Source organism: Balaenoptera musculus, chromosome 7, assembly GCF_009873245.2.
Source record: "Balaenoptera musculus isolate JJ_BM4_2016_0621 chromosome 7, mBalMus1.pri.v3, whole genome shotgun sequence".
Lineage (NCBI taxonomy): Eukaryota > Metazoa > Chordata > Mammalia > Artiodactyla > Balaenopteridae > Balaenoptera > Balaenoptera musculus.
In genome coordinates, this window is record NC_045791.1 from 68,014,900 (window position 1) to 68,038,859 (window position 23,960).

At 36.9% G+C, this 23,960-nt stretch overlaps 1 long non-coding RNA gene across 1 annotated transcript in view; it reads right to left on the reverse strand.

The window, feature by feature from the left end:
• Window positions 1-15,641: 15,641 nt before the first annotated feature.
• The window catches only part of LOC118898307, a 188,040-nt gene continuing 179,721 nt past the window's right edge, over window positions 15,642-23,960 (reverse strand). The window contains exon 3 of the long non-coding RNA XR_005020663.1: window positions 15,642-15,824. This is a non-coding gene — a long non-coding RNA (uncharacterized LOC118898307). The remainder of the gene's footprint in view (window positions 15,825-23,960) is intronic.

Consider the following 23,960-nt stretch of genomic DNA (forward strand, 5'->3'; position numbering starts at 1 on the left):
CCACATTTAGATCCTACTAAAATAATTGAACTGAATGTTAATGTTCAGAAACAGCACAGTTTGCATTTGACCTTGGCTTAGATTCCTGTGTTCATGCCGTATTTGCTACCTGTGTCTCATAGAGGCACTCTTCCCTTGTGTATAATATGGAGATAATGCTCCCTAAATAGTGAAATAATTATGAAGATTAGTAAAATAACTGCATGTAAGACATCTGGCCAATAGTAGATGTCAATAATTGTTGGTTGTCTATACTCATATTTTAATTTCTTACAATTCCTAGAAGATCTCTAGGTTTAAAAAGCGATCTATAATTCATTAGCTAGCAAAAGTAATAAACATTTTTTGGTGAATTACAAGTTTGTGTAATACGCTAGAATCAGGATATCACTTTTACTAGAAAATTGGTGGAGATTTTAAGTAATAAAATAGCACCAATTTCATATTATCCCACCAAAATTCTAGTTGCCCAAAATGAATTGTTTAAAGAGCAATTACTCTCCTTCTCCCCCAAACAAACTGCTCGTAGCAGCTCTTAAGTCTACAATAAACTTTTCCAATGATTACTAGGTGTGTATGTCACATCACAGCCTGGGAGTAAAGGAACTGAGTAGGGCACGGAGGAGGGATAACAGGAGGTGTGTAGAGATAATGAGTCCCTGACATGACACCAATAATAGGAAATTAATAGAGAAAGAACTGGTTCGAGTGAGTTCAGGCTCATTGGTGGACTCCATAAGAAGGGCAAGTGGTAGAAATATGTCAAGGCCAGGGACGTGATTATAACAAGACAAGCAGATGGCAAGAGCAAGAGTATCCAATCTTGAACCAAATGCTGAAAGGAGCTTCAGGGGAGTTAGTTCAACAAAGGAGTACAAGCACAGAGGCCCAGACCAAATTCCTCTGTCCTTATCTGTTACAGCACCTTTAGACTCCTGAAGGCACTACACCCAGTTTGGTCAGACAGAGGGCACATATGGTTTCATCTTGGATGTACATGCCCTCCAGGCCAGCTGCAAGCAGAGGCAGAAACAGTAGCTGCCTGTATGTTGTGATTTGAGAGGAAATAAGAAGTTTCTTTTCCAAAATACACCCTGTGCTGAATAAAAGTCCTTTAAGCTAAGGGGTGGTTCTCTGTTAAAAACATTAAGGGTTAGAACCAAGCCTGAGTAACCACTGGGAAGGGAGGAAAGACCACCAATCTTTATTTGTCATTTATAACTCACTTGAAAAAGTATTTGACCAACCAAGTCACTCTGACAGCAATTTTGTGGAAGTTGTTTAAGATTGGGAAGCAGAAAAGGGAAGAAGAGCCACAGGGGACGACAAGGCTATGAAAGGTGATGCTGAAAGGTTTTAATAACAATATCACATATTTGACAATTTTGTGTAGAATTGGGCCCAAAGTCCTCTGATAATTTGTTTTCAATTGTATTGTGAGCAACAATTCAATAAGAGCATCTAGGAATATTAAACTTGGAAGCCTAAATTAAAATCCCTTGACTTGTAATATTGTAGATATTTTTTACACATAATTCAAATTTACACTTTTAAAAATAGCAAAAGTGATTTTGTAAACATAATCTTGGATTTTATGCAAATTAAAGACAAAAATTGAGATACTTGCTCCTATAACATTGGAGAATATATGTTGAAAGAAACTAGTAATACCACTGCAGATCAAACAAAGCTTAGTTTTCTTCTTGCATATGTTAAGTTGGAATTAAACTAGGGTACACCTATGACTTTTCAAACTTAACAGGAATGTGGATTAGAGTTGTGAAGTTTATTGCACTGTGCTATATTCAAAAAATTGGCTTTATTTTCTAATCAAGTCCTCTAACTTCTATTTTTACTTTTTAATATGCAAGATGTTTTTGAATCATTGAAACATATCTTCAAAATTAGGCCAAAAATAACTCAGGGAAAAAAATTAACAAACATTTTAGCTTCTATTCCACAAAAAGCTTGCTCTGTGCTATGATCTGAATGTGCATAACCACCCCAAATTCATATGTTGAAATCCTAACCCCTAAATGTGATGGTATTTGTAGGTGGGGCTTTCAGGAGGTGCTTAAGTAATGAGGGTGGAACCCTCATGAATGAAATTAGTCCCTTATAAGAGGCCCCAGTGAGATCCCTAGCCCCTTTCTACCTTGTGAGGATACAACAAGAAGTCTGTGACCCAGCAGGGGGCCTTCACCAGACCGTGACCATGCAGGCAAACTGATCTCAGACTTCCAGCCTCCAAAACTGTGAGAAATAAATTTCTGTTGTTTATAAGCTCCTAGTCTGTGGTATTTTGTAATAACAGCCCAAACAGACTAAGACACTCTGTTATTCTACAGTTTAATTAATCCCCTTTAATAATCTTCATCAGTCATACAACTCCTTAACAAGCATCTAGTAGGTGCCAGTTTCTGGTCTAAGTGCTAAGTTTATAGAAGTTGCCTGCAGGAAGTGCACACTGTATCTGGTTAGAAAAGCTGGAAAATAACTCTAATACAACAAAGTGCATGCCCTGGGTCTTTCTTCTTCAAGTCAAATTCCTCTTAACAAGTTTTTTACGTTAGCTGTCTCCATTTTCATTCCCTCATTCTTCACTCTATTCTATGTGCTGGTGCCATTGCTCCACTGAAAAAGATCTCCTATGATCACTATGAGGTCATTAAGTCCAGTGCAAAAGTCTGCATGCTCATCTTACTAAACCTCAGCAGCATTCAACACTGTAGCTACTCCATCTTTTTGAAATGTTTTTCTCACTGTTTCTGTTTTTAATCCTGCCTCTCTGATTACTCATTCCGCTTGACTTAGCCTTTAAGTGTTGAAGTTATTAAAAACTTAGCCATTGTCTTTTTCTCTTTCCTCTCCTCTCTTCCTAGGACTGTGATTAGAATGTGTATGCTATAGAGTGTCAATGTACTTTTCCAGTTAGCCCTTACTTCTACCCTCCACACTCAGTTACACAACAGTCCTCTCAATTCTCTTAGATGTCTCAATCCCAGTTCCCTCCAATCCCAGTTCAAAAATCATTTCCTCAGGAAACTCCATGTAGCAAAGACCAAGGGCATTTGGTTCATCATTGTATGTATGATGCTTTGCACAATGTCTATAACATAATATGGAGTAATACACACTTGATTTGAGTGAATGAACAGATAATCTATGGAAGTACCAAGGAATGGGTCAATAATTTTGTCTGGAACTCAGTTTAATGGAAGAGTTGACTCTTAAAGGATGGACACAATTTTGTCAAAATATAAAAAAAGTCAGATGAGGCAACAGACTAAGACAATGGAAGTATTAAATGCTTCAGGAGAATGAATCAAGGACTGCACAGTAAAGGGCATGGTGAAGATGCGGCTGGAAGTTAGGAGGTGGGGTGGGGATAGTAATAACGGAAGAAAGGGAGGATTGAAAAAAGAGCTGAAAAAGTAGATTTTGACCAGAGATTGAGGAGTCTAAAACTCTAGGCAACCAGGAGCCACCAAATGTTTTCAAATTGAGGAGGAGAGATTGTATTTTAGAAAGCATACGGTATTGGTTATTAAGTTATTGCCTCTCATCTCCAATGCATCCTTCTATACTCTCTCCTGGGATGCTAGTGATGGAACTATGCAAATAACTCTCTTTTGCCAGCTGGTTCTGTTAGATTCTGTCAACAGGGGACTGTAGAGGGAAACTAGAAGACTGGGAAAAGGGACAAGGGACTGTCTCCTTTTCTGGTTGCTTCATGGTTTTGTCAGTCACTCTACCATGGCACTCGGGCTTCTTTTGGCTCTCCCAAACCTTCCTCATGAGGCCCCTTGGCGGTACCAGTACCTTCCAGGTAGTGCCCTTTCCTCCAAGCCTGAGTCCCTTTCACAGGGCCTTTCCTTTATTCATCCAGTTTCTGAAAACCCCAGCCTCATGCCTCTCTTCCCTCAGCCTTAGGAGTGGTAGCAGCTTCTGCAGTTATTCCTCTGGTTACTTCTTTTTTTTTTTTTTTAGTCCTCTAATAAATATTAGTCAATACCTTTTTAATTCTCTATGTTGACACACTTAGTATAACTTCTGTTGTTGAGACTGGACCCTCACCTACATAAACACTTTACTCAGATTAGGAAATTGAGTGGTAAGAACTGGAGTTAGAAGCCTACTTAAAAGACCATTTCAGGACTTTCCTGGTAGCACAGTGGTTAAGAATTCGCCTGCCAATGCACGGGACATGGGCACAACTACTGAGCCTGTGAGCCACAACTACTGAAGCCCGTGCACCTAGAGCCCGTGCTCCGCAACAAGAGAAGCCACCGCAATGAGAAGCCCGCGCACCTCAACAAAGAGTAGTCCCCGCTCACTGCAACCAGAGAAAGCCCGTGCTCAGCAACAAAGACCCAATACAGCCAAAAATAAATTAATTAATTAATTAATTTTTTAAAAAGACCATTTCAATACTGTAGACAAGAGATAAAAGTGAGTAAAGCTGTGAAGATGATAATGATGAAAATAATAATAACTAATATTTATGGAGTACTTTACAATATACCAAGTACAGTTCTAAATCCATAATCCCTATGATATAGGTACTACACTTATTTCCTTTTCATAGACAAGAAGACTGGGGCCCAGAGAGGTTTTAACTAACAGGCTAGGTCACACAGATAGTAGCGGTGGAGACAGGATTTAAACCTGGTTCCAAAGTCCTTCCTTTTAACAATTAAAAAGGGAATGGATTCTTGAGTTATTTCTAAGAAAGAAGCAATAGTATTTGAACACTTATTCAATAGGAAGGATCATGGAGAGGGAAGAGTTTAAAAAATACTTCAGGGACATAGTTTTGGTGACTGGGTGAATGATGAAGCTATTAATATTAACAATGAAAAATTATTTTAAAAATCAGGTTTGGGTGCCCAGTAGGAATAATTAATTCAGTTTTGAATATTCTGAATGTTTTGAATTAAAGATGTTTGTGGGACATCTGAAGAGTGCTGTCAGCTGAAAGCTGAATTTGAGTCAGGTCCTTTAAAATGGTTCGTAAAAAGGTAAAGCTTTCAGAGCTCTTAGAATAAAGATGTTAGATAAAGTCATAAAAGCAGAGAGTAATGCCAGCCCTGAAAAGGAGGCTATAGAAAGAGAGTGAGGAGAGTTTTCAAGCTGCTAAGTATAAATCTTATGGCTCTTTTTCCTACATAAAGCATAGCAAACAGTTTTCAGAAGAAATATATATTAAGCAGTGGAATGGAGACACAGGGGATGAAAGGAAATGTATGTGGTATGACACATAAGCAAAGTATGAAATTATTCAAGAGGTTTTTTAAAAGGAAACAAAAAAAGAGGAAAAGGGGAGATAAAGAGAGTTTAAAACAGAATGCTCTAGTTCCTACACTGAAATGCAGGATCCCCTAGGTTGATTTTTTGCCCTAGAATGATTTGGCAGCAGAGAATGGGATGACATCAGCAAGCCAATCCCTAGCCGAGTAGAATGAAGTAGAATGAGTCACATTTCGTCTGTTTTCACTTGATTAAAATATTTTACATTTGTTGAGCTTGAAAAAAAAAGATAGAGGAAGCCATGATGAAAGGAGAAAATTGAAAGTCCAAATATGGTTTGTTTCTGACTCACCAGAATTGCAGCATCATAGGAACTTTGACTTAGAGACATTAAAAAAAAAAACAAAAAAAAACTTCTATTCAAGAAATAACTCTCCAAATCGCATAAAAGTGCTTTACAGTTTTCTTAAACTTTTAACTTAATACCAACAGAAAAAACCCTATAAAAGGGTGGTCTTCTTTAATACTTTTAAAATATAAAGATTTTGTTAGCTATAGAAAAAATGGGTAATATTTAAATATCATCTGGTCTTTATAACTTATTTTGTTCAGATTAGTAGAAACTGCTAGTTTTGATGGTTCAAACGTGTCTAAACATTTGCTTCTTTGGAACAGAGCAAGCAGGAAAATCAGAGTAAAGGGGTGGGGGCAGATTTGCTTCTTTACAGGGATTTATGCCAAGTAATCTGCAAACAATCCATTTCCTGGCAAATGTCTGCTAACTAATTTGTCCTTGACTCTTTTTTTACTCTAGTTGCTAATACTGACCTTCAGATCCCTTAACAACAAGAGAGATTTATAATTAGGCAGAATTCACTTGGAAAAGAAATCCATTGTTGCTGACTTTAGGCAGTTATTTTTCTAAGAATGTGAATTATTGTGAGGCTCAAATTATATAAGTGAAAGAAGTCTTTAAATAATGAGTCATTGCAAAAACCTTAGTTATTTTTTGTTTAATAGATCAGAACATGTAGAAATCATCTACGAATAGGAATAACACTGTTTGGGGCCATTTCCCATTAAGAAAATATGCTGCTTTCTAAGATTTCATTGTTCTTCACCCTGAATTGACATTAATTAAATATTGTTCATCAGTAAAACTTACCAAGCTCTTTACCAACCAGTGGGTGGGTCTCTCCAGTTTTTTTTTTTTTATTGAAGTACAGTTAATTTACAATGTTGTGTTAATGGGTCTCTCTAAATATAACCAAAAACAACATAGAAAAAAATTGAGAAATTTATTCACTTAAAACTATATTATGTAAAAATAAATTTAGATGATAAATGCCACACTGTTAAAAATTATTATTATTGTTATGTGATAGACAAGAATTAAGATTTATATCTTAAGAAGAGTTCTTACATATTAAGAAAAAGGCAAAGACTCCAATAGAAAAATAGGCAAAACTACAAACAGTCCATACACAAAAGAAAAAATACAAATGGCCAATAATAAATACATACATAATAAAATAATTATCAGGCTTACTACAAATCAAGTAATAAAAAGTTAAAAACAATGAGGCACCATTCTCACATTTCATATCAACAAAGATTAAAAATGAAAATACCCAGGGGGATTCGGGGAAGATGACAGAAGTAGAGACAGCAGAGTTTTTGGATATTCCAGAAAACCTATATAAGAATGGACAGAAGAGTTAGAGAGTAAAACCAAAAACCCATGGACAACATCTACAACAAAACTATACGGCAATATACAAATGTGTGGGAACAAACCACCAACAGCCTCAAACCTGCAAGAGATGGGAAGCTGTGCAAGAGAAAATCAAGGGAGGTCAAGAGGACTTGACCAACAAGACAATCCCCAAACAACTGCCAGCAAGTAATCACTGAAAACTCCAGTAACCCGATTTGAGATCAACTTAGAGGAGGAGGTGGCACAGTGAGAGTGATCCCTCCAGGTGGAGAGGATTATTTTGTCATTGACATTGTTTAGAATTGCCAGTGGAGGCTGATAATATAAAGCCGACCAAGTTTCAGTAGCTCATTTTGTAAAATTCTCTATAGACAATGTGACCCTTTTGGGTCAAGCCACTAATCTCTACTGGCTACTGTTAGATTCATTCAACAATTAACTAACTCATTCATTCATTCAGTATTCTTTTCTCTAGGAGCTAGGGGATGAGAATTCAAAGATGAGAAAACTAAATACCTGCTGCCTTGGGATCTCAAGATCTAGTATGTAAACAACACAACAAAAAGCTATAATGTGATTATAGTTACACTTTACTACAGGAAAGATTATACTGTACATGTCACTAGGATAAATTAATCAGATTAAAAGTAGTCACATTAAAGAGCAGATAGTTAGATTCTAAACAAATAATATACTATAATATGGTATAATATGTTAAGATCACAAATCTGGAGTCATGCAGCTCTAAATTCTAATTCTGAACACTTACTAGCTGTGTAAACTTGGGTAAATTATCTAGGCTTTCTCTGTCTCCATTTCTTCAAAGAGGGAAAACAGTAATAATACTTCAGAGTGTTATTAAGGATTAAATAAATTCAGTAATACTCTGGGACCTTAGCATTGTCTCTGATACATTGTGTATACTGGAAAATGTACATTTTTATTACTATTCAATGGATCTAATGAAATCTAAATTAGCTGGAGGGAAAGGCATGGGCAGACACATGGATATTTCACAGATCAATGAGGACCAACATGAAGAAATTGATGAAATTTACCCTGAAAGAGTGTAAAAAAGAAGAGAGGGGAGAAACTGACAGCGAGCATCTATGTGACAATACTGCATTGGACCTGCTTGATTTAATAAAATAATTCTTAAAAAAAAATTAACACCTGTTATTTAAGAATGAAGATTCATTAATTACAAAGGATATTGAACAGCTCCATACAGTCTTTGCATTTATTTACTTCCTGAAATAAGAATGGCATCAGCATCCTGTTGTCCCAGAAATACACCAATACCAGAAATCAGGAATTCCTTAAAGAGGACCATGTTGGTAATCAGTGTAAGAGCTGAGTAGATTTACCCTCCTGAACTCTAGGATGTGCCCTAGCAATTTGTGCACATAATCATATTTTTGTAAAATCTACAAAGATAAGCTATTTTAACTGTAATCAGTTAAGGTCACTTTCCATCTGACTTCCTCTTTGTCACACTTTCCCTCATGGTCCAGTAGTGTTGGAGAAGCCACAGGCATTTTGGGGATCCAACTAAGAAGCTGAGTTGGGGATACATTTATTTTTGATTTGCTGTGGTATATTTATGTGGTTCACAGTCCATTCCACATATAGTTAAGATACTGCTAGCAGGCCTAGTGTAGGGATAGCTTCCAGAAATACACCTACCCAGAGTACTGACTTGATCCAGCATCATAACACAAAGGTTCAAGACTAAAATTTATTTATTAACATGAACATGTCCAGTGTGCCTTGTAATGAAACTATATAGGTAGTGGAGAAAATACAAGATTTGAAATGTATGAAACCAGAAACTAGTCTGTGGAAAATTCTTCCAGTCATCAGCTGTGTGCAACTGAATGGGAGCATTAGGTTCTCACTGATGCCTAGTCAAAATATATATTGATAGAAGTTCTCTTCTGTCAGCAATGTTTGATGAGACAGTGCACACAATTGTAAATACACCATACATTCTTTTTGTTTTTTGGTGGGAAGCACATTAAATAGAATTGTCAGTTACCTCTACTTATAGAATACAATTTGTAACAGTAGTAAAAACAGGAAGTACTTCAGGGTGTGAAAATGCTTGCTTTATGCATATCAATGTATTGGATTCTATTTTAGCACATCTGTTTTATCTTATTCTGACAGTCTGGTGCTTTCAGAGCAAACAAAATGCAAGATTCCACCAATGCAGCAAAATTGCTTGAAAAAGCTAGTATTCCAATAACAAAACTACTGTGCACATATGCATCAGTCAGCATATAAAGTACAAATGCAAAGCTCAATATGAAAGTGCAGCCATTTAAAAATCCACTTAAATTGCTCTTCTTTATGCCTTAATTTTAGGTTAGTTTTGTATATTTTTCATAATTATTGATCATACCAAAATTCAAATATAACATGAAAAAAGTATGCTAGTAGAAGCCAAAAACATTAAAAAGATTGGTTAAAACTGGGTTAAAAAAATTTCTATATTTATGGCATTTGTCAGGTTTTTATATTTAAATTTATTACTTCTTTCACTCTAAGTAAATACTAACACGCATACCAAATTTGTATTTTTGATTTCATAGTCTTTTTCTTATAGAAGACCTCTCAAATTGAATAAGTTTCAGGACCCACAGAATCTGGAAGTACCCCCGTGTAAGGACAAAAACGAAATGGATGAATAATCACATTCATGATGACTTAGGTAGGAAAGTGGAAATTACTGTAAAACATTTGGATATAACTTAGATAAAACTGAATGACAGCAGAGTTGCTCATGTCATGGTATTTAGAGCTATAAGTGAATCTGAAAAGTACGTAGTTTAAAGTTTTTATTATAAAGTATTTGAGATTTAGAAAAAGTAAGCAACTTGCTTGGTTACACAACTAGCAGGCACAAGAATGGGTTTGGAATCCAGGTTGAACTGCAACGTAAGCCCCATGTTCCTGGGCCTGGAACACGCCGGGCTGTGGAGACAGGGCCGACTTGGGGGCAGGGGAAAGCCTGCGTTCTGCACGTGCGCAGATGGCCCCACTCGCAGAAGTATCCCGCACTTGGTTCGTTAGTCTGCCGTCATCTTCTTGAAATTCTTAGTAAATTTTGAAAAAAGTGGTCCACATTTTCCTTTTGCGCTGGGCCCCGCAAATTATGTGGCCAGTTCTGTGTAGAACAAGTGTGGCCCGTTACAATGGCCCCCGTAGGGCTGAAATGGTAAACCTTTACTCTGCCTGGATGTCACTAGTCGTGGGCTGCCTCAAGAAGGACATGACCTAAGGTGAGGAGACTCTCTGCAGCTGAGACCCAACCCAAAGACGGGGACAGCTGGGCAACGAGACTTCCCGAGGGAGATCGGGGTATCACCCCCGTGACCACCTCTGGAGCCATTTCCTCCATGTTGTGTTAAGATCTTATCACAAGCCTTTAAAGATAACTTTAGTTGCCCAATTTTCTCCTTCCTCATTGTAAGTATGTAAAGATTCCCAGAGGCGAAGTCATTTTCCGAAGTCACTTAATTTCTTAGTGAGAAAGTTTCTTAGCGAGAGAACTCAAATTTGTTTGAAAATTATTCTTTCAAAATTATTTTAACTGTACTTTAACTTTACAACTTTAACATTAATTCCGTGCATTCAAGAAAAAAGACAAGGACTAATTTTCTACAGGGGTTTTAATAAGCCAATCACTCCCACAGTAGCCAGTACAAAGAGACAATTTGTCTTTTTAAGTCAAATTTCGCTCACATTCCAAATGGGCTCTCAGAGAAGGACATATTTTAGGAAGATCTTGAATTTAGGGCATTCTAGAAACAAACCAGTAATCTTGGTTATAAATTAGGAAATAAACCACTGGCAGCTATCGTATATAAAGTGAAAGACCCAATGCAAACAATATTTCGGCATACCAATGTTATTTCTGATGCTCTGGGGTAGGTAAGCGAAATCATGATCATGAGGACCATCACCCAGCCCTCCCCACTTCTCTTACCCTGCTCACTTTCTCCATAGCACTTCTTTCTTTCTAACTTACTATTCACATTTGTTATTTTCATTGCCAGTCTCCTCCCTCTACAACATAAGCTCTATGAGGTCAGTGCTTTCTGTCAGTTTTGGTCACTATTGTATCCCCAGTATAAAGAAGAGTGGCTAATCGACAAGAGGTGTTCTAAAATAAGTCGTTGAATGAATGAATGATTAAGTCCATAGAAATTTATAGAATTGTGACTAAAAATATAAAGTCCCTAAATTCACATTTGCATAATTAGCAAAGGCCAAGGGCCGTTATACTATAGCTTAACAAAAATTAAAATGGAGATGATAACGTAATACTCATACCCTTAAACACCCCACATAATGAAAATTACAGCATATACCCGTTTGAAGTTCAGCTTGTTTGTGAATGATTTAACTCTACTCAGGATCATGTTTTTGTTGCAATCTAAAGTGTATTTTAAATATCTGAGCAAAGTATGGAGAAGTTATTGATTCTTTTTTCTTTTTAAATAGAGTAAAACCTAGAGAATAGTATCATGTGCTAGTAATAAAACTTTGTTTCTGTTTTGCTGATCAGAATATGATTAAGATCTTATAAAGATAAGACATAGGTTCCGGAATCCTTGGGGGTGGATGAGGGGGGAGAGTGAAGAAAGAAATGCTAAAGAGAAAAAGATATAGTCAGGCTAACATTAACACTTAAAGTACGTATTTGGTATGAAGCTTATATCCAAACATTACAACCTCTTTATCAAAAGGTATTTATTCAAGAAATGTAATTAGGGCTTCCCTGGTGGCGCAGTGGTTGAGAATCTGCCTGTCAATGCAGGGGACACGGGTTCGAGCCCTGGTCTGGGAAGGTCCCACATGCCGCGGAGCAACTGGGCCCGTGAGCCACAATTACTGAGCCTGCGCATCTGGAGCCTGTGCTCCGCAACAAGAGAGGCCGCGATAGTGAGAGGCCCGCGCACCGCGATGAAGAGTGGCCCCCGCTTGCCGCAACTGGAGAAAGCCCTCGCACAGAAACGAAGACCCAACACAGGCAAAAATAAATAAATAATTAATTGATTGATTTTTAAAAAATGTAATTAGATAAGCTTACAATTAGGTAAAGAAAAAAAGAAGGCACATGAAAGTTAGACAGGAGCAGCTCTTGACTCTTGCAAACAGAGGCTTCCCGTTCTAATAGATCATGTTCTTAAGAAAAATTCATTTACTTTTTTCATCTTCTTCTCTCCCCATCTGCTCCTCTATGGCAGCAAGGGTGAAAAATAGTGTATGGCAATATTATAAAAGTTGGCCTAGAATTTGGCAAACTAATAATGCTGGAAGCCCACTATAACTTCATTGTCTATAGAATAAAATTTTCTATAATGTGGATTTATTCAAGACTCAAATCAAAGGACATTTAGTTTTGAAATATGAACATGTTCAGGAGACACTGACACCACACTCAGTACATTCTGAGTTATGGCCTTGAGGCTATGAAAAAAAATTCCTAGAGTATTACTAGAATTGAGCATAAATAATGCTTAACTATTTCAGTTGATCCATGTAAATTACCTTCATTTTGTTGCCATTTAAATTTCCTCTTACTCTCAAATGGATTCTAACTAGTAGAATAAATTCAACTGAGTATGCTTTAGGGTTTGAGCCAGATGTCCACAAACATTAGTGTACATCAGAATCATCTGAGATGACTGATAAAAATGGAAATTCTCAGGCCCCTTCCCCAGAGATTCGTAAATAATAGGACTGGAGGTGTGGTCCACATACTAAGAAACATTGGAACAAACACCTGTGAATTCCAAGCTTTTGCTAGAGTTAGAAATAGTGTTAGAAACACTAATATATAGCAAAGATAAGGAACAGTTAATGGATAAAAATATTATTAAGTATGACTTTTCATAATATATCCTCTAATGCTTCTAGGTCAATGAAGAATATTTCATATCTTCTACCAGTTGTATCCTTCTAACCAGGAAAAGTGCCAATTCAAGGTTGTTCTCCTACAAACTCAAAAGAAACATCTGCGTACTAATAAATGCCAGAACAAAAATGATTGGGTAATTTCCTTCTTAGTCTACCAAGCAGACTAATCCTCAGAGAACCTAGACTGGGCACTTGAAAAAGCACTTAAGGGCTTGACTCTGGGCCACTGGACTCTGGCCAAGGCAAACCTGTCTGCTTTCCTCCTCAGAAGAGGCAGTTGTGTTTGTAGTTTAGGAAAGGAAATCACTGATGCCCAGTAGAAAGCCTCCCAGAATACCAAAAGTACAGTTCTGCTTCAGGCCGAATGCAGAACATCACTGAGCATATGAAAAACGGATCTCAGGACCAGAGTAAGTCAGCATTGGTCCTGAGAGCTACTTTACATGAGGTTGCTCTAGTCTCCTGCCCTGAGAAATCCTCACTCACCCAGCACAAGTATTCCCAGGATGTATGTCAGAATAGTTCATGGGTAACATTCAAGGACTATAATAAATAAGTTCTAGATTTCAATCAAAAAGGACAAATATCTGGGTTTTTTCCAAGTCATCCCAGGTGAAAATGTGCTCCTCTATAAGACAGTTCTGTACTATAATATCTTACTATCTTGTGTTCATTAGAAAATAAAGTTCTCCAAATGACTTAGCACACAAGAAACCTTCACCAAAAGAACTTCTAAACAAAGCCATCTTTAAAAAGGCATCTTTCTCATCCAAATTTAAAGTCTTTTCTTCATCCAGACTCTTTCACACACAAGATTGAATGCAACAAAACTGTATGTTCGAACAATATTGTACGTATAAAACCAGTCTGGACTACACTTGCCTAATCTATAGTCCCTTCCTGTTTTTCCAAATTCAGATTATTCTCTTCACTCGTGGGGTCTCTGTGAATACTAGACCAAGCTAGGCAATCAGAAGGTCAGAAATAAGCCCAGAAATCTAGAAAAAGCTAATAAGGTTGTACTGAATGTATGTGTGTGTGTGTTCACCGAAAGACATGTATGAAAACAGCCATACCAGAACTTATTCCTAATAGCCAAAAACCAGTAGCCACCCAAATGTGTATCAACAACAGAATGGATAAATAAATTTATGGTTATAATTATACAGCAATGAGAATCAATGATCTATAATTACATGCAGTTAAGTGAAAACCTTACAAACATAATGTTGAGTGAAAGAAGTCAATATTATGTTGTTGGTACATACTCTGTATTTCTATTTCTATAAAGTTCAAACTCAGGGAAAATTTATCTATAGTGTTCTAAATCAAAATAATGGTTAACTTGAGGGAGGAGGAGAAAAGAGATGGATTGGATGTTGGCACAGAGGGGCTTTCTGGGTTGTTAAATGGTTTCATTTACTTATCTGGCTCCTGACTACACGGGTCTGTTCACTCTGAGAAAATTTATTGTGTGTATTGTACATAAAAGATATAACAGTTTTCTATATGTACATTATACTTCAATAAAATGTTCATTTAAAAAATCCTATCATGTTGTGTAACCTCTGAGGAAAATAACATGAAAATGGACTAAAGGAGATGAGAGGTAAGGGCAGGGAAGGGTTGTACCAGGGAAAGCTAGAAGAAAAAAGGAATAAGATGGAAGAAATATCTCAGAAAGTGACTGCCAGGCTTCTTAAGGGGGAAGGTATGGGAACTGAGGATAAAACCTAAACCAAAATGCTTTGAGAACACCAAAGATCAAGTCTCCAAAAACCCCCAAGCCAGTTTCTCCCTTAATAAGAAAACACATGTCAAAAATCAAATGCAACCAAGAAAAATAAATAGCATTGTCTTCCCTGACTGATGATTTAAAAAAAATAGTGAGCTGCCTAGCTCATACCATGCAATCTCCCCAGAAATCAGTTGTCCTTTCAATTTAGATGAGATAGATAAAGTATAAAGAAGGAGAAAGATAAAATATAAAAGGGGAATCAATTTTTTTAAGGGAGAAAATATAACTTTGAAGCATGAGTTACTCTAAGCATAATACCATAATTTTTTCAACTTGAAAAATCAAAAACATCTATATACCCAAAACCATAACTGGAAGTAAGAAAAATTTTAAGAAATTTGGGGAAATATCTGCAACTTATTTGAAAGGCAAAGAGTCAATATACGTAATTTGCTAAGAATACTCACAAACCAATAAAAATGTTTTAACAGGGACTTCCCTTGGTGGTCCAGTGGTAAAGAATCCACCTTCCAATGCGGGGGATGCGGGTTCGATCCTTGGTCGGGGAACTAGGTTCCCACATGCTGCAGGGCAGCTAAGCCCACACGCCACAACTACTGAGCTCACATGCCTCAACTAGAGAGCCCGCGTGCCACAAACTACAAAGCTCATGCACTCTGGACGCAGCCAAATAAATAAATAAAAATGAATATTAAAAAATAAATAAGTAAAAATATTTTTAAAAAAATGTTTTAACAGAAAAATAGACAAAGGACACAATCAGGCATGTCACAAAAGAATACAAGTAAATGAAAAATGAATCATTCTCAATGCATATCAAAATAATTATAGCATTTTGCAATTATAAAATTGGCAGGGGCTTTTATAAATGTTAATAACCAGTGTTGGTACAATGCAGAGATATGATGGAGATATAAATATTAAAACCATCTTGGAGGACAGTCAATCAGACTGAATCAAAACACTGTATACTGTACATACCAAGTTCAAGCTTGACCCTCAGCAATCTTCAAAGAGAATCAGGAAGAGGTGGTTATGTATGAACAGTGATGACAGCGACTCTAGGATCCAGAAGCTTGCTGGGCTGTTCTTGGGTATAACACCAATGAGGAAGCAGGTGGCTGGGCTTTTCGGGACTTTTGATACATCAGGAGCTGGTCCATGAGGAGGCTAAAAATGAAGAAAAATATTCATGACAAACGGACCCAAAAGGACCAGCAGCAAAATGACAAAAACTTCTCCTATCTTGAAAATAGTCTCTAATGTTATTTTAACCTAAATATCTCTCTTACCACATCTTAATTATCACAGTCACACTCTCAAGGAAATCTGTATTCAAATTTGGCAAAACACTAGTTGTGTTCCCTTTGCACCATTTTCCTAAAGAACAAAGCTGCTGTGGGCCTTTTCTCCTATTTACAACAAAGAGAGTATAATCAGTGTTTTAAAAATAATTTTTTAAACGAAAAAGATACTTTCCAACTATGAAAAATAAAAAGAATTAACTGTTTAAAAACAAAACCAAAGCAACAACAACAAAAACAAGCAAAAAGAATCCTTCACATATATGTTCCAAGTTAGACACTGAGTTTTGGGGATATTCTGGGTTTTTTCAACTTCTATGTTGTTGTGTTCTTTTGGTTTTTCCTATTGTGTTTTACTTTTAGAGCAACCACTGAGTTAAGCTACATAAGTATGACAGTTACTGTGCACTGTCTCTGACTGCAGGGCACAGTTTCTGTACTTAAACTGCCTGGGTTCAATTCCCAGCTCTTCTGCTAATAAGCTGCATAACTTCGGGCAATTTAAATATTTTCTCTATGCATCCATTTCCTCCTCTGTAAAATTAGGAAAATAATAGTAACATATCTGCAATGTTTTGTGAAAATTAAATATCGCTGCATAAACACTAAGGATAATTATTGAGGCAGTAAAAGTGCTACATAGTGTCTGTCATTACATTTATATCTCTTAGCTGTTTCCACTATTACAGATAAAAAGCATAGAGCATGATTTGTTGGTGATAACATTTCCAAGAACTCAAACCAGAAAAGCATATATACGTAACAAGAACTAGTACTAAACAGAGAAACGATAGAGGAGCGATGTCAGCGAGATGGTGGAATAGGATGCCCCAGACCCTTCTCCCTCCCACAGAAACACTGATTCAGTAACACACGGACCAATTCCCTTTATGAGAAATCCAGACACAGTTAAGAGGCTCCTGTACCCCAGGTGAGCACAAAATCGGCCACACTGAAGCCAGTAAGAAAAGTCATGGCACTCTCTTTCCACAATCCCTCTCCCTGGCACAGCACCACACAATTGGGAGGAAACTACCATCTCCTGGCTTTTCCCTGGGAAGGAAAAGAGAAGACTAGACCGCACATCTAACATTCTGACTTTTCAGAGGGGCTTCCATGGGATTGGCTTCTGCCTCACCTGTCGTGGAGTGTTAATGGAACCCCAGCTACTCTAGGGGGGCCACTGGGAACAAAAAAGCTGGGTGGCACATTGATGCTCCAGAGGACCCACAGTACAGCAGACAGAGGCTAATACAGCTCAGCAGCCTCTCCCTCTGGAGAAAGGGAAGAGTGGAGCATGTGATCAATTTTCCAGCTTTTTGAGAGCCGCCCAAGGCACTGGTTTCTGCATAGCCCAACTCAGGGCTCTGACAGGACTCAGCATACTATGGATGACACTATAATAGAAAACTACAATCCAGTATTCCTGATGTATAGATACATAACTCCTCCACAAAATACTAGCCAACCAAATTCAATAGCACATGAAAAGAATCATTCACTGTGATTAAGTAGAATTTATCCTAGGAATGCCAGGATGGTTTGGTGTATATTTTTACACATTATCAATTGCTATGGTACACCATATTAACAGAACACAGGGTAAAAATCACATGATCATCTAATAGATGCAGAAAAAGCATCTGACAAAATTCAACACCATTTCAAGGTAAAAACACTCCATAAACTAGGAATAGAAGGAAATTACCTCAACATAAAGAAGACCAAATATGAAAAGCCCACAGCTAACATCATACTCAGTGGTGGAATACTGAAAGCTTTTCCTCTATGATCAGGAACAAATCAAGGATGTCTACTCTTGCCAGTTGCATTCAACAAAATACTGGAAGTCCTAGCCAGAGAAATTACGAAAGAAAAAGAAAAGGCATCCAAATTGGAAAGAAAGATTTAAACTGTCTCTGTACACAGATGATAAGTAGAAAACACTAAAGATTCCATTAAAAAACTGTTAGAACTAATAAACAAATTCAACAAAGAAGCAGGATACAAAATCAACATACAAAAATCATCTGCATTTCTCTGCATTAACAACTAATAATCTGAAAAGGAAATTAAGAAAATAAACCCATTTACAATAGCATCCACAAGAATAAAATACTTAGAAATAAACCAAGGAAGCAAAAGCTTGTACAATGAAAACTATAAAACTTTGCTGAAGTAAATCAGTAAGATGCAAATAAATGGAAACACATCTGTGTTCATAGATTGGAAGACTTAATATTGTTTAAATGTCCATATTACTCAAAGTGATCTACAGGTTCAATGTAATCTCTTTCAAAAACCCAATGATTTTTTATTGCAAAAATAGAAAAAATAACCCTAAAATTTATGGGGAGCCATGAAGGACCCCAATAGCCAAAACAATGTTGAAAAAGAACAAAACTGGAGTCCTTACACTTCCAACAGGATAGTAATCTTTAAAGTATTCACTAATTTAAAATGAACTCTTGCCTGTACAGTGCAGGGGTGCATACTGTCAGTGTTTTATGGCATTACCCTTCTTCTTTCTGAGCTACTGTAGCCAATCAGTGCCTCTTGTGATTGGCTTATCTGGGTTTTACTACAGTCTTGTAGTCATCCAGTAGTCATCCAGTGCCTTTAAAATAGCTTTATAGATCTATTTTCTGAAACATTATGTGTTGTTTCCATAATATGACTCTCAGAGGATATCTTAATTTATTTCCCAGTTCTCAGAGGAAGCTACTTGAGGTAACTCTCAAAAGCAGTCAATATATGATATAACACATTAATATTATTAACATGTAATGGAAAATTAATGGATCAATTAATCAATCAATAAATCTGTGGAGGGAAAATCTAAGCCATAAAACTATACTCAGAAGTACACATCATGAACAGAACCATGTTCATAACATTTTGCCTTTTCTATCCATTAGTATTTGTTCCCTCAAATTGGACTTCAAATCATACAGTTTTATCATTAAAATCAAATAGCTTGCCACTGAGATAAGAAGATCCATTAATCCCCCATTGTATGTTACTAACATTAATGTTTTGTAGAATTTGCATTTTCATTCTTCAGTTTTCTACAGTGTTCAATGGTGCCCTATTTTCTTCCACATCAAATATAATCATCAACTTTCCTCACCATATATCCTCATTATTCTCTGAAATACAACACAGCTTTTGAAACTGAAGTTTAGAGAGGTGCGTTGTCTTGCCCAAGGTTAAACAGCTAGTAATCAGTAGATCCAGGATACAAATACAGCTCTAGCCAACACCAAGACCTCCTTCTTTTCACTGTATATAATATGCCTCACAAATAAACATGCCCTATGGGGTCCTACTTCACTGTGTTCATTCTTGACTGAAAACCCATCTGTTCAAATTTCACCCATCCTTTATGGTCCAACTCAAACTTTGCTGCCTTTCTTTCAAAGATACATATTTTTTGTGAGAAACATCATTACTATAATGCTGAAAAATGTTAAACTGCAATATAATATTAACTTTAAAATATGCTTTCAAACATAAAATACAAAGTGGAAAATTTGATGGCTCAATGGAACAGGTTGAACTTGATGATGAGAGGAAGGGACAATGGATAAGGGAAGGGGGCTGCAGAGAGGAACCTATCAGTTGATCCTGGAGATTCTGGGAAAGTGGGACACAGATGTCTCAGTTCCCAGCAGCTTCCAGAGGAAGTAGGATGGAGCAGCCTGACCAGTCCAAGTCCTCCAATCTTACACTCACGGAGACAGAGCGCCAAATGGAGACACCAGAATAGATCAGCCAAGGAAAAAAAGTGAATGATATGAGAGCTTGCCTTACGTATTTTGATGGGTTGGTTAGATGGGCAGATAATAGAAACACAGTGAGCCCCTGAATGGATCAGCAAAATGTCACCACTCAGGGAGAGAAAGGTAAAGAAAAAAGCAGCATAGGAATGCTGCAGCCAAGTGAGTGGTAATCAATCCTTTTCTATTTGGTAAGAGGAATAGAGGGCAGAAGAATACTAGAAGTTTAGAGGAAGGAGAAGAAAGTGAGGTGGATATGTCAGAGAATCAACACAGCCTTTTCTGAAGGGCCAGATATATCTTCATTGGTTTGGAGGGGGAAAAAAAGAAAGGCAGGTAAGGAAGATAAAAAGGAAAGAGAGGGAAAGAAAACAAAACAAAGGTGAAGGAAGGAAGGAAGTGGGGAGGGGGGAGGGGGGAGGCATAAGAAGGTATTTATCTTGCAATTTTTCGTATGTTCTAACATTGAACTGTAGGATTCATGACAATACTGTTTCTCATAACTTACAAGAATTCCAGGTTTCTTGAGAGCTGTGTTCATGCTTTTTTTCTCTATTCAAATAATTCAACAGACCACAATAGAGCCACAAAGCAATATTTTATAAAGGGTGTTACTTCCTTGCTATTACCCATTCCATACACAGAAACTTCATTGTGACAGTTAGATAAAATCTATACCTGGAAGAGGTGCTTTAAGTCAAAACTCAGATGGATTATTTAAGATGATGAAGCTCAAACTATGGTATGCTTACTATATGTGTTTTATTCTAAGGTTAATTTAGGAATGCTTAAATTTTTTTAAAAACTAAATAATGTATAGTTGGGAATCAATATGAACTTTTTCTTTCTCCTCACCAATTAAGACAGGTTCAACTCCTAGCCAAGGTAGAGTTTTCTCTTAGGACATCTAAGGAGAATGCCTCTTCCTGGGCTTCCCAAGAAGCTCCTCTGTGTGCACCACTCTGTCTATTGCAATATGGGCCTTGTGGAATGTCAACTCTGCCACTGGACTAGAGTTTTTAGTCTCAGACATTCTTTAAGACATTTCTCAATCTTAAATCTTTATGAGTTGATCTATTTCAATATTAGCTTTCTCTAAAAATCTAATGTCCTGGGCTTCCCTGGTGGTGCAGTGGTTGAGAATCTGCCTGCCAATACAGGGGACACGGGTTCGAGCCCTGGTCTGGGAAGATCCCACATACCGCAGAGCAACTGGGCCCGTGAGCCACAATTACTGAGCCTGCGCGTCTGGAGCCTGTGCTCCGCAACAAGAGGGGCCGCAATAGTGAGAGGCCCGCGCACCGCGATGAAGAGTGGCCCCCGCTTGCCACAACTAGAGAAAGCCCTCACACAGAAATGAAGACCCAACACAGCCATAAAAATAAAAATAAAAAATAAATTAAAAAAAAACAAAAAAAACTTGCTTCCTTTTAAAAAAAAAAAAGAGTGGCCCCCACTTGCCGCAACTAGAGAAAGCCCTCGCACAGAAATGAAGACCCAACACAGCCAAAAATAAATAAATAAATAAAAATTGTATTAAAAAAAAAATCTAATGTCCCAAAGATTTATGCCTTTTTCCCAATTTCTCTAGAGATGTATTCTTTTTCTCTGATTATTCTTTCCTTCCTTCCATTGGCTATGTTTTAATCTTTCATATCTTAACTGTAATATGGTAAAGGAATATTTTTAGAAACAATTTTGCTAGGAAGAATAGTTCATCATATGATAGAGTCAAAGTTGAAACTGTATTTTCCCCATTGATGACATTACAACTTATGTTTAGTATATTTCCTTTGGCTGGAGAAACGTACGCCATGTACTATTGAACTATTTCATAGCTAATATTGTAGAAACCACAAAAGCACTTAGCTTAACGATGAAAACAAATTAGACTTCAATGAGTAGAATTCTGTTGATACTGCTGATTTTACTTATGGATCATTGCAAATACTTATGATAATATATTTGGTTATTTTAAACAGAATACGTCATTTTATTTCTGAAAGAAATTTTTAATCTTTCTAAACAAAAAGCATATCATATGAAACTTTCCAATCATTCATAAATACCTGAAAAACCCATTTCTAATCCAGAAATATAATCCAAATCATACCAGGTCACATGTTAGCTAATTACACATTAGTTCTAGTTTGGTATCTTTTTTTTTTTTTTTTTTTTTAGTTTGGTATCTTTGATTCATGTAATAATTTATTGAAAGAGCTGTCCCAGCTATGTCAGAGCTGAGACTGGAAACTGTAGCAAATGGAAGCAGGTGATATCCCCGATAACACTTAGCTACATGCTTTGGCTACAAGAAGCTAAGGAACCACATAGAAAGGAAACTGAACCTGTCCACATTTGGGCTTTAGTTATATACAGACACGTGATAGACTGCAGTATGGGATGTGGTAAAATGTAATCAAAGCCAAATAACAGGCCGATGGAGAACAAGGCTAGTCTTAGAGAAAAATCAGCATAAATGGTAAATAATTTTGTACAATGTACCAGATTTAGCAAAACATCTCCTTGGTGAGAGAGACTGATGGCTGAAGATAAAGTCTTAAGTAATGTTTGAATGCAACAGCCTTAAGCAATGTTTGAATGCAACAGATCCAGCCTTCTGGACTGGAGAGGGCTGCCTGTGGCACTATCGCGGCCTCTCTTGTTGCGGAGCACAGCCTCCAGACGCGCAGGCTCAGTAATTGTGGCTCACGGGCTTAGTTGCTCCGTGGCATGTGGAATCTTCCTGGACCAGGGCTCGAACCTGTGTCCCCTGCATTGGCAGGTGGATTCTTAACCACTGTACCATGAGGGAAGTCTCTCAATTGCTTCTTAACTGAAGAAGCACTTCATCAAATCAATTCTTCTGAGGAGTAATAACTTCTCCTCCACTTCCAAACAAAACAAAAAAGCAAGACTGAGATGGAGGAAATGTTTCTCTGCCAGTTGGATAAAAGATCAACCTCAATCCAAGACAGGTAGAATAGTGAGGAGATCCAAGCACAGTAGTAGAGAAGCAGTCTTTGCACCCTAACAAGAGACCTATGCAGGTTGTGGCTCCTGTGCAAATGGGCCAAGGAATGCTGACAGCATCACAGATGGTGAAAGAAGCATCAAAGTGAAGAGCAGAGTGATGGACAACAGTCCAGAGAGATGGCAGGTACAAAAGTAGAGGTGCAGGACTGTGGAATGAATTAAAGAAGAGATAAGAAATGAACCTTCTCTGAGAAATCCCAGACAGCCAAAAAAAAAAAAAAAGAAAAAATATTTGGCAGCTGGTGGCTCTTTACCTAACAGTCTTATTTAGTGTCCACAAACCAGTGGGTATTTTTGCATATTAATATATGAATGTGTTAATAGGAGCTATGTACCCCATCCTCTCTCCCCAAAAGAAGCTTTGTGGTTAAATAGGATTGTGAAACAAGCACCTATAACCCCTCTTCAAGATTCACAATACATATTAGAGTTAGAAAATTCCACAGTACAATTTATCTGCCCAAAAGATGCTTTTTTTGCAACATACTTACGGTCACACTGAGGATTACATGACATATCGGTTAAGGAATCCTAGTTTGAAATTTTTAAGTTTTAAAATGCAAGTAACCCAATGCATGGAACAATGATAGGTTCTGAAAATATATTTGATGAATATTCAAAACCTTTAAAATCAATACATATTCTAATTTTTCTAGGAGTAAAAATAATCGTTATAATTCACTTGGAAATATTTTACTCCCAAAATTGTTTAAGCTGCACTTTTAAAAACATCATTTTTTAGCTAGTCTTACTATTAGAGCTCCAAAATATCAGAAAAAGGGAATGTATGTATTCAATCTACGAAATGTCACAATTTCTAACCTAATAGCATTTTTAAGTTTTGGTTTTATCAATGTCACAAATTAGTAGTTTTCATTCTCAAGATATAGCTGTGTATGCCATAATTTATGTTTGTACAACAAAGTCTGACATTTCAGAGAAGTTTCCCTTATCTACAGCTATTTCCACGTTTTAAAATATTGGAGAAGAAACAGATGTTGAATGGTGAAATATATTCTAAACTATTTCAAAAATATTTGGCAGCAAGTGCTGGAGCATTAGTAGAAGAATAGCTCTGTATAAATGGCCAGTTTATTTTGCATGTACTTTTCTTGAAAGAAAAATAATTTTAAAAGAGACAAAGGAGAATTATTGATGTGTATTATATAAACATTTATTAATATGGA